This window comes from Marmota flaviventris, chromosome X (genome assembly GCF_047511675.1).
Source record: "Marmota flaviventris isolate mMarFla1 chromosome X, mMarFla1.hap1, whole genome shotgun sequence".
NCBI lineage: Eukaryota > Metazoa > Chordata > Mammalia > Rodentia > Sciuridae > Marmota > Marmota flaviventris.
The window spans coordinates 135,700,249-135,710,483 of record NC_092518.1 but is presented as its reverse complement, the minus strand read 5'-3'; the positions used below and the strand labels follow the sequence as shown (position 1 = coordinate 135,710,483).

Here is a 10,235-nt window from a genome sequence, read left to right as displayed (position 1 = left end):
TTTCAGCATCTTAACTATAATGTGTCGTGGGAAGGTTCTTTCCGGGTCTTGTCTATTTGAGGTTCTAAGTGTCTCCAGTACCTGGATGCCCATCTCATTCCCAAGGTTTGCAAATTTTACTGCTATTGTTTCACTGACTAGGTTATCAGTGCCATTGGCCTGTGTCTCTGCTTCTTCCTCAAAACCTGCGAACCTTAAGTCAGGACTCTTAATTTCGTTCCAGATTTGTGCGTATTCTGATCATAGTTTCTCATTTTTTCCTTTAAGAGCATGTGAATATTCATGTCTGCCCACTTTGTCCTTGTGCTCCGAAATTCTGTCCTGTCCTGGATCTAATCTGTTGGGCAGACTTTCAACTGAGTTTTCACTTGACTTAATTGTGCCTTTCATTTCCAAGATTTCCTCTTGGTTCTCTTTCAGAATCTGTCTCTCGCTATTGACGTACCTTTCATATCCCATATTGTCTCCCTCTGTTCCTTCCTTAGTTCTTCTTTCAATGCATTGATCATTTGAATGGCCAAGTTTTGTATTCTTTGCATTTCATCCACCTCAGTATCATTGGTTCAGTTTTGGGGGAGATGTGAACTTTTTCAGGCATCATGGTTCCTTGTGTGATTCTGTACTGCTTGTGAATCTGTTGGAGTGGATTCCTCTTCGTCTGGTATATGAGGGTCTTTTCAGTAGGAATTTGTCTCTCTACAATGTGCCCTGTGCTGGAGGTGATTCTCTGCATCAAAACAAACAACCAGTGGGATCAAGTGTTAGGGTTTGGTCAGCAGCACAACTTGGAGAGGAGAGAGTAGTCACCAGTGGAACTGTGGCATTGGTCACTTGAGGGCACACTGTGTCTCAAAAAATAAGAGATAACTTATCAATAAGGACCTATAAACTCCACTGACAAGTAAGAAAAGTGGGTGAGAAATAATATAGAATAAGTGGATAAATTAAGTAATACTAATTAGAATAAATTTTTAAAGATAAAAATAAAATTAAGTAATCATAATGGAATACTTACAATACAATCTTCCTTCTCAGGTGGCCCATGGAGCCCTGCAGGTGGCAACACCCCCAGTGTTCTCAGAGCCTCAGTCCATGTGCTGCAAGGGGTGTGGGGAGAAGGGCCCAGGTCTCAGTAGTAGATCCTCCAAACACCTCTGAGCATGGGGGAGGGGTGTAGGCCCCCACAGCCTGCCCTGGGCAGCAGCTTCCACCAGACCCAGACCCAGACCCATCCCACTTCCACTCTTTGCCAACCTTCCACCTTGTCACAGAGTTCAGACACCAATTTCAAAAGAAAGAAAGCACCCTCTGCCTTCCTGCATTGCTGACAGGCAGCGGCACCTCCCACCGCCTCCTGGAGCTTCCCGCCCTTCCATGTCACAGTCTCTTTCCTAGCCTAGATGGACTTAAGGCTCCGGTGTCCACCAGTCCAGTGACAAGTGAGGCATAGGTGGCTGTTGGATCGTGGGTATGCATGTGCCAGCGGGTGCACACACACCCAGAGCACATCAAATGCACAGAAAGTGGGGGCGGGGTGGGGGGGATTTCAGGGATTTCCAATGTCCCAAACAAACAGTTTAAACACTTAGGTGCTCTCGAACTGGACTCCCCTGCTTTCACTGCATCTGCTGGGAAGTGCCCCGGAGCTTTCTCCTCCTGCAGTGCTTCTCCTTGCAGCATCAGAGCCTTTGTGTGTGTGTGTGTGTGTGTGTGTGTGTGCTCAGGTGGCAGTTTTTGTTAACAGCATAGGCTGCATATCTTAAATTCACTGGGAAAGTCTCTTTGAGCCAGTCATATGCCACTCGTGGTGCTGTGCATTTCTTTTTGTTAAATCTTCTACTATTCTCCCTAAAGTGATATTCCTGGGTTGCCTCTGGTTACTGACTCTCTGGATGGAACCCCAGGCCTTTCCCATGCCATTGCTGCCTCGGCATGCAGCCCCAGGAACTGCTTTGATACAACTCCTGGGACAACTACTATGTGGAGATGCTTCCAGTGTGCCATTTCTCCATTCGTAGGACACAAATGCTTATTGTCACTGGGCGGCACAGGATCCCACTTGGGGAAGAAAGTGGCTAGGCCAGAAAGCTCGCTGTTCAGAAACGTTCAGCATGGGGAAGGGAGTATTCTCAAATCCAGTGGGCTTCATGATACACCCTTTTGTATGACACTGTTTGCGTATGAGCCCCTAATTGTGCTTTTGTGTGAGAGTTGCCCTTCACAGAATCCTCCTGGAAGACTTGTCGACATCAATACAGCACAGTGGGAAAACCGATACGTGCTTATTGTATTAAGAAAGATGCAGGGGCTGGGGTTGTGGCTCAGCGGTAAAAGCACTCACCTAGCACGTGTAAGGCCCTGGGTTCGATCCTCAGCACCACATATAAATAAATAAAATAAAGGTAGTGTGTCCAACTACAACTAAAAATATAAATATAAAAAAAGAAAGATGCAAGTTACAATCACATCCCAGAGATAACCCCTGTTAACATTTTGATGAATATCTTCTTCAAGTATATAATGTGCCTGTGTTTGAGCACACACTCTCTCTCTGTCTCTCACACACATGCACACAGACACACAGACACACACACACACACAATTTTAACTTAATCGTCATCTCTCACACCTCTACATGGACAAGCAGAATGGTTCATGGAGGTCAACCTTGGTCCTTTTTGAGAGTTCCTACTGAGACAAGTCTTACACAGTTGCCTCTACCCATTCCCCACCCCCCAAAAAACCCCCAACTTTCCTTCAGTTCTCTTTATCTTCTCTGCCTGGATCTTTCCTCCCCAGGAAGCAGGAGGGGGGTTGACTAAGGTCAGTCCCACGGAGAACCTCAGCCCTCAGCAGCACCCTCAAGACACTTGGTGGCCTGTAGGGTCCCCATACTCTCTTGTGCTGACTACCCCAGGCTGGAGATCCTTCCACAAGTATGATTTCCATCAGTGACATGGGTGTCGTGCGGGCTTCCCCAAACTGCCTCTGGTCGTGTTGACGGATGTATTTCCAATGTGAATTTGTAGAAACTGGAAGCCATGGTGAGAAGTAATGTAACCATCGTCTCAGAATTCCTCCTCCTGGGACTGTCAGCGGTGCCTGGACATCAGCCCCTCCTCTTCAGCCTGTTCCTATCCATGTACCTGGTCGCGGTGGTGGGGAACCTGCTCATCATCCTGGCTATCGGCTCCACCCCCACCCTCCACACGCCCACGTACTTCTTTATAGCCAGTCTATCCTGTGTGGACATCTGCTTCACCTCTGTCACTGTACCAAAGATGCTGCTGAACATCCAGACTCAGAGCCAGTCCATCCCTTAGGTTGGGTGCCTCATTCAGATGTATTTTCTGATTTTATTTCTAGAACTGGACAATGTCCTCTTGGCGATGATGGCCTATGACCGATTCGTAGCCATATGTCACCCTCTTCACTATGCCGCAACCATGAGCCCCGAATTCTGTGTCACCTCCTTGTCTGTGGCTCTGATTGTCACAAACATCTATCCCTTGGTCCACACCCTGCTTATGGATACACTGTCATTCTGTGCAAGTGTCAGAATTCAACACATTTTCTGTGAACTCTATGCATTGCTAAAGCTCTCCTGCTCAGATATCCATGTCAATGAGTTGGTTGTTTATACCCTGGGGAGCCTTCTTTTTGTGACCCCCTTCCTCCTGATTTCTCTTTCCTACATGCGCATTTTCTCAGCCATCCTAAGACTGCATTCTTCTCAGAGCAAGATGAAAGCTTTTTCCACTTGTAGTTCTCACCTTGCGGTGGTGTCCTTGTTCTATGGGACCCTGCTTGGGATTTATCTGTGGCCTTCCTCGTCTTACACAGTTGAGGATTCCGTGGCCGCCGTCCTATATGCAGTGGTGGCTCCCATGCTCAACCCCTTCATATACAGCCTAAGGAATGAGGACATGAAGGGGGCCCTGAGGGGCCTCTTCAGTTGAAGCAATGTCTGGTTTTGGTGACACCAACTTCTGCTTCTGAGCCAGGATGCCTTGTCTTTTCCTCCCCTTCACTGGGAGGGGACTGTCCCTCTCTCAAGACCCATCTCCCAAGCGTCTGGCTGTGTCCCACATTTCTGCTGTCTTCCACCTTCATCTGCTCAGTGAACCAGCACTCCCAGATTGACTTTGGTGTTCCTGGCCCTGGGGATGTAATTCCCGGGCATTCTGTATGTCCCACGTCCCTCGCCACCCGTCTGGAGCCCTGCCTGTCCCTTGAATTTGTATATGTACCGACTTAGGCCCTGTGTGGTCCCCAGAGGTAGGCAAATGGAGGCTCAGAGAAGGGTTCCCCTTCTGCAGCCCCCAGGGGTAGGAACTGTTTGGATGGAGCCCAAGAGGTTCCTTTCACTTCTCAAGAACAACAGGCACAATGAGGTGCTCCTGTCCCTGGGCAGCAATAGACGCATGGGCTCTGACCTCATGGCCCAACCACTAGACTTGTGAGCCAAGTGGAGGAAAGTACAGGTGCCCCTTCTGTACTCCTGGGCTGAACATGGCTGTCTTCCCCATGTCCAAGCCACGCCCTGGACTTGTTGACTTTGCAAAGGACAGTCCTAGATGAAATGACATTCACGCCCCTCTAAACACGTGCATATGATAATGATAACTGTGTGGCCGAGTGTCTTTCCAGGGATGGACAGGATGAGGGTCCATCTCATGTGTTCTACACCTTGGCCTTGACAGCCTCCTTTTGAGACATGGGGTCTGTGTCCCTCCCTTCCCCTGCCCCCTTGAATGTGAGCAGGTCTGGTACTGCTTCCACTGCTGGAGGACAGCGGGGTCGATGCTGCTTGACATGATAGTAGTGTGAAGCTTCTCGACTGTTCCCTGGAACACGGGCTCTGGGAGCACTGAGCTGCCTGAAAGCAGTTGGGTTGCCCTGGGGCTGCCGCCACGGTGGAGAGGACTTGAGGGCATCTCTGGTGCACAGGGCCTGCCTTGGAGTCTCCCGCACACAGACGGAAGACCTGTGAGGGAAGGACCCTCGGATGATTTGGCTTCCACCTGCTTCAGATGTCTCGGCTGATCCTGCAGATGTCCCAGAGCAGAGGCCACGAGTGCCTGCTGGGCCCTCTGGGAGTTGCTGGCCCAGTGCATCTCTGGGCACAATGAAATGGGTGTCTGATTAGGATCAGTTGATTTAACAAAAAGCAGATACAATCACGCAGGAGAGAAGGGACGGAAACTAAATGTTGAAATTGCAAAACTACCTTGAATGCAGATGAAACGGGCAGTTCTGTAGAAATAGATCAATTTCCCAGGTTGACACCAGGGGATCTAGGACAAGGCCATTCCCTGTAGCCAATATTGTAAGACAGTCTGCATCTCACAACGCCATCACGACTCCTTTCCTTGCCTGCTGGTGTCTAGGCATGTGGTATCCGAAGGGAGCAGATGGCCGTCGGCACTTCACGCTCAGTGAGACGCTTCCTGTGCACCATGTTGGAAGTGTGCCCCTCTGTGAACCAGAGCTCCTTGACCTGCAGAGCCTAAATTTCCAGGTTCCTGGCCAAAAAGCCAGGCCGTTTACCCCTGCTCCTGAGTTACGGTGTATTCTAAGTTCCATACGCGGTATATGTGCAGGTGCAACACCTAAAACTCTGTCCGTCAGGAGGATGGTTTCCTGTCACAGCTGGGTTTGACAGCCATCCCTGAGGGGACTGTAGTGCATCAAAAGTCATTTTTTGGCTTGTCCCCACCCCCCCCGCCCCGTACCGGTTGACTAGGAAACAAGCTTGTCTTTTGGTTACCTCTGCCAGCTCACAAAAGCTTTCCCTCCCTTGCTAAAGTCTTCCCTGTCTCATCTGCCTTCACCGGGCACCATGATAATTTCCCTCCATCACGACTCCTCTGTGAGGCCTTCACAAACTCTTCATAAGGCACTAATACCCCTCGCTTCCCTTTGCTGAGACCTTCTGTCACTCACTTCCTCTCACAAAGGTGTTGCCCTCTGACACTAATGGCTGCCTTGCCTCTATATCCCCAACAGATCCTCCTGTCACAGGAGGAGAGATGTCCCCAAAGAAGGGTCTGAGGAGTTCCCGGAGAGAAGGGTAGACTTGACGCAGGACCAGTGGGGTTCTTGGCATACCTGACGGAAAAGAATTTCAGCCTGTGGCCGACAAAGGCATAGACAGAGGCTTATTTAGAAAAGTAGGTACATGTTCAGGGGAGGATGGGGGCAATCTCAAGAGAGAGATGCCTTGGGGGTAAAGCAAGGAATATTTGGATGCGGACCATCCCCAGAGGGAAAGTGAGCGGCCTGTTGGTGTGGTGTGTTAACATTTAGAGGACGACAGTTTGTAGGGGCTGGGCTAGAGGTGGTGGTGCCGGGCTAGAGTTCTGCAGTTCCCAACTAGTTTTCCCTACCCTTTGTGTTCCTCAGGAGTTGCAACTGTTCACCAGTGCTTTTTGCCTTTCAGTGGATCATGGGTGTTTCCTGCGTTTTCATGGTTCTTGGGTGACTTCCTCTGAGACTCAACAACTCTCCCTTTCTCCCCAAATTCCTATGTCACTTCCCTGGTCGCAGAGTCCTTCTTTGCCTTCCCTCCCCATCTCTTAGGCTTCCTCCTGAGCTTCCTTCAAACATGTCTTCCCTGAACCACCTCCCCTGACAAAAGCCTTCCCTGTCACTGCTCTCCTCACAAAAGATTTCCCTCCTCCATTCCAGCCACAAAGCAGTGATATCGCTTCCCTCCCCTCAAAGTGTCCTTCCACCCCTCACGTCACCTCACTAAATCCTTCATTCCGCCAACTGCCCTCAGAAAGGCCTTCTCTCAGACCGTACTGCCTCTAGCAAAGCACTAATGTCCCTCCCCTCCTCTTGAAAACTACTGACTTCCCTCACCTTCAAGACCTTCCCTCCCCCATCTCTTCTCACCATCTCTTCCCTCTTGGCTCCTGAAGTTATCGCACCCCATTCACTGCTCAGAGAATTCTCTGCTCCTTCCCTTTCCTTCACGAGTGCCGAGCTTATCAAGGGCTTCCACCCACACCTTGCCTCAGAACATAATGACCTGGCTCTCCCCTGTCATCAAGACCCTCCCTCCCTTACCTGCCTTCACAAAGTCCTTCTCTTCCTCAACTCCACTTTCAAAGACCTTTGGTCCCGCACCTTTGCAAACTTTGAAACAAACAGGCTTCTCCCAGCTTCCTTCAGAGCCTGTTCTGAATAAAACCAATTTTCCTCCCAATTTAACGCCAGATAATTCTGGAGCAGCGAGCGAGCGTGTGGAGCCTAGCCTTTTCCCTCCCGGGAGGTATTGTTACCAAAAGCTGGCACCTTGTCCCCTACGCCAACCCGATAATGGGGGCACTGTTTTGACAAAAAGGAAAAACAAGTTTGATTGCTTTGCCAGCAACAGAGAAACACAGGGACTCCTCCTTCAGAGACCGTGATTCTGCCCAAGGGTGGGGGGCAGGGAGTTTTTAAAGAGGTGATTCAGAGGAATTCATTCAGTTTCCCTGAGATTAGAAAGCAGACATTAGGGAGGAGAGGATCAGGGAGAAGGTCATGGAGGAGGAGGTCATGGAGGACCAGGTCACGGAGGACCAGGTCATGGAGGACAAGATTGGGAAGAGTTAAAGAAAAATTGTGAGTTGTAGAACAACAAGGGATACAGTCAAAGCATAAAGTGAACCACGGTGACAAGGAAAGGGCTCAGGACTGACACACTCTCCCAACTTGCCGGACCTGTACTTGGAACCACAAGAAAGGTCCTGCAGCTGCCTGGAGATATTAAATCCCAGGGCAGTTGCCCTTTTCCTTCCTGTTGCAACTGTGGCTACTTAAAACTTGCTTCATAGGTGAGGAAAATGAGGTCACTGGAAATGGTCGATGGGCCATTGTTGGTAGTCCCACCAGGGTGCACACCAAGGATTTTATCTGCACCAGTTGAGGTTCTGGACCTTGAGAGGATCATTTTGCAGTCTACATAGGGCTTGAGTGAGCCATTTGGAGCTTAAGCTGTGTGGAGAGCAGGCTATGCCCCGCTCAGGGTGACTCCACAATGTATAGAACAGCCGTTTTCAGGCTGTGTCTAAACCTGAGTTGCTCCATTTTTTAAAGCAGTGGTGTGCCATGAGCTACTCCATTTTGAGTATAAGGCAGAATGAGTCTGGCCCTTGCTTGTACAAGTGAACCACCACCATCTGCCCAGCGCAACCATGAGGCACAAACTGATAAACAACCTATATGTGGCAAGTTACCAAACTGAATCAAGGTGCACCTGGATACGTGGACACCCCAAATCATATCAGGAACACCAGACGTGGTAGCTTATCAACCTTACCAGTCGTAACCCCCTCACCTAAGACCCGCAAAAGGAGGAACACCCCCCACTTCCCACTCCCTGCTGAGACTGAACATGGTGGCACCCCGACCTCATCACTGCTCACGAGGCTTGCCCAGGAAAACCGCCACAGTGACGAACCTTCAATTTCCAGCCCCACGGATTTTCAGTGCAGCATGGCTTCCCGTGCCCATGACAACCACACACGATCCACTCCGGCTGACACCTCGAGCTTCTACTCCAACAAGACTCTGAAAATAACGACCTCCAGGACCCTCTGCTTCAACAGCTCTGTGGAAATGGTTCATAAAAATCCCTAGCTGACCCCTACGGTGCTACCTCTTCTCTCTCTGCAACGCGCAAGGATTCACATTTCCACGGCAGTGTTAGCAGAGATTCCTACTGTGGGGTAAGGCTGGTGCCAGCAGTGGTGTGTCGGAGCCAGCCCCTATCTGCTGGTGACAGGCAGCCCATGGGGACCATCTCTTGTCACCTGTGCCCCCAGTGAGCTCCTATTGATAGCTTGAAGTTGGCCAAGCTGGGAGCGCATGCAGGACGTGGTTTCCGGCAAGCGCCAGAAATCAGGGCTCCTCCCCACCTCACAAGGGCCCATTGCTAGACGTTTACTAACTCAGGAGGGGATCTAGGGCCTCGTTTCTTACGTGCTGTTCAGATGTAGCAGAGTGGCTGTGGGACTCGCAGTTAGAGAGAGAGAGAGGAACCTTCCTGATACAGTACTTGGACGATAGCAGGGGGGGGGGGGGGTGTATTCCCAGAAGCAATGGTAGGGTCAGCAGGTTCCTGATCTCGCTACCACCCTCTTGTGGTAGGGTTCTGGCTCCCCAGGCAGGTCATTCTGTGGTATTTTGGGAGTCATTGTCAGAGTCTTGGCCTACATGCCATGGTTCTGGCTCCTCAAATGATTTCGTCAGCAACTGGATCTCTGTGTTAAAGTCCCTGTGCAAAAGCTGGCCAGTGAGGCTTATGTTACCTGCAGATGCATGCCGACTGATGCACGCAGACGTCCCCATGTAGCTGCCGGATGCCTGCATCTACCCTTGCAGCAGTATGCAGAGCACAGCAGGGAACAGACGGCACATTCTAATCTAACATACGCAGCCGAGAAGCAGTTAATGAAAGGGCCATGTAGAGAGGTGGGAGTAGGAGACTGGTGTGCCGTGGCTTAGCTCCTCTGGGCTGCTGAGGGCTGGTTGTTATAATGCCCCATTTGGGGGGAGGAGGTTGTTAACTGTGGGCATCTCTCAGATGTTAGTTGCATATGCTACATTTTTTTAAAGCTATAAAAATGTCTTCCTACTACACTGTAGTGTCGTTTTTGCTCTGGAGATTGTATGCATCTATTGTATCTGTTACGAAGGTGCAAGGTGCGTGGCATTGACAGACTGATGGAGAAACCCTACCTCCACACTGAAAGGGCTGTAATATGACCATGGTCATTAGTCCTCCCTGAGGGCGATGAACTTGCAATGGCTCGCCACATCTGCATCACCCGGACTGATGTCCTCAGGCTGTCCCTCTGGCCTGGGAGAACTGGCCACCAGCAGCTTCTCCTGTCACGATCCTATCCGTCTTGCCCAGACACTGTCCTCTCAGCCCGAGAGCCAAGGGTGTCTAACAGGTCCTAGGTCCTGTCCCCAGCGTGGCTGCCTGTGCCTGCTCTGTCGTTGCCGCCGCTGAGGAGAGACCCAAGTTCCACCCCAGCCCCTGCTTCCCCCAGTTTTCTGTATGGTCCACAGGCGCTCCAGGCTCTCACTCGAGACTGGGGGTGGGGGCCCGCAGCAGTGTAGGCCTCATGCCCAGGACAGGGGAATTCAGGGCAGGCGGTAATATGAGTGGTTGTCCACGCTGGCCAAAGTAGAGCCTCGCGACCCCTTAAAATGGCGGGAACTGAGACGGGCACAGG

The 10,235-nt window shown here is 50.7% G+C and overlaps 1 pseudogene; it reads left to right on the top strand.

Moving 5' to 3' along the window:
- Window positions 1-2,841: 2,841 nt before the first annotated feature.
- Window positions 2,842-3,959, top strand: LOC139703196 (olfactory receptor 1N2-like; annotated as a pseudogene).
- Window positions 3,960-10,235: the final 6,276 nt, after the last annotated feature.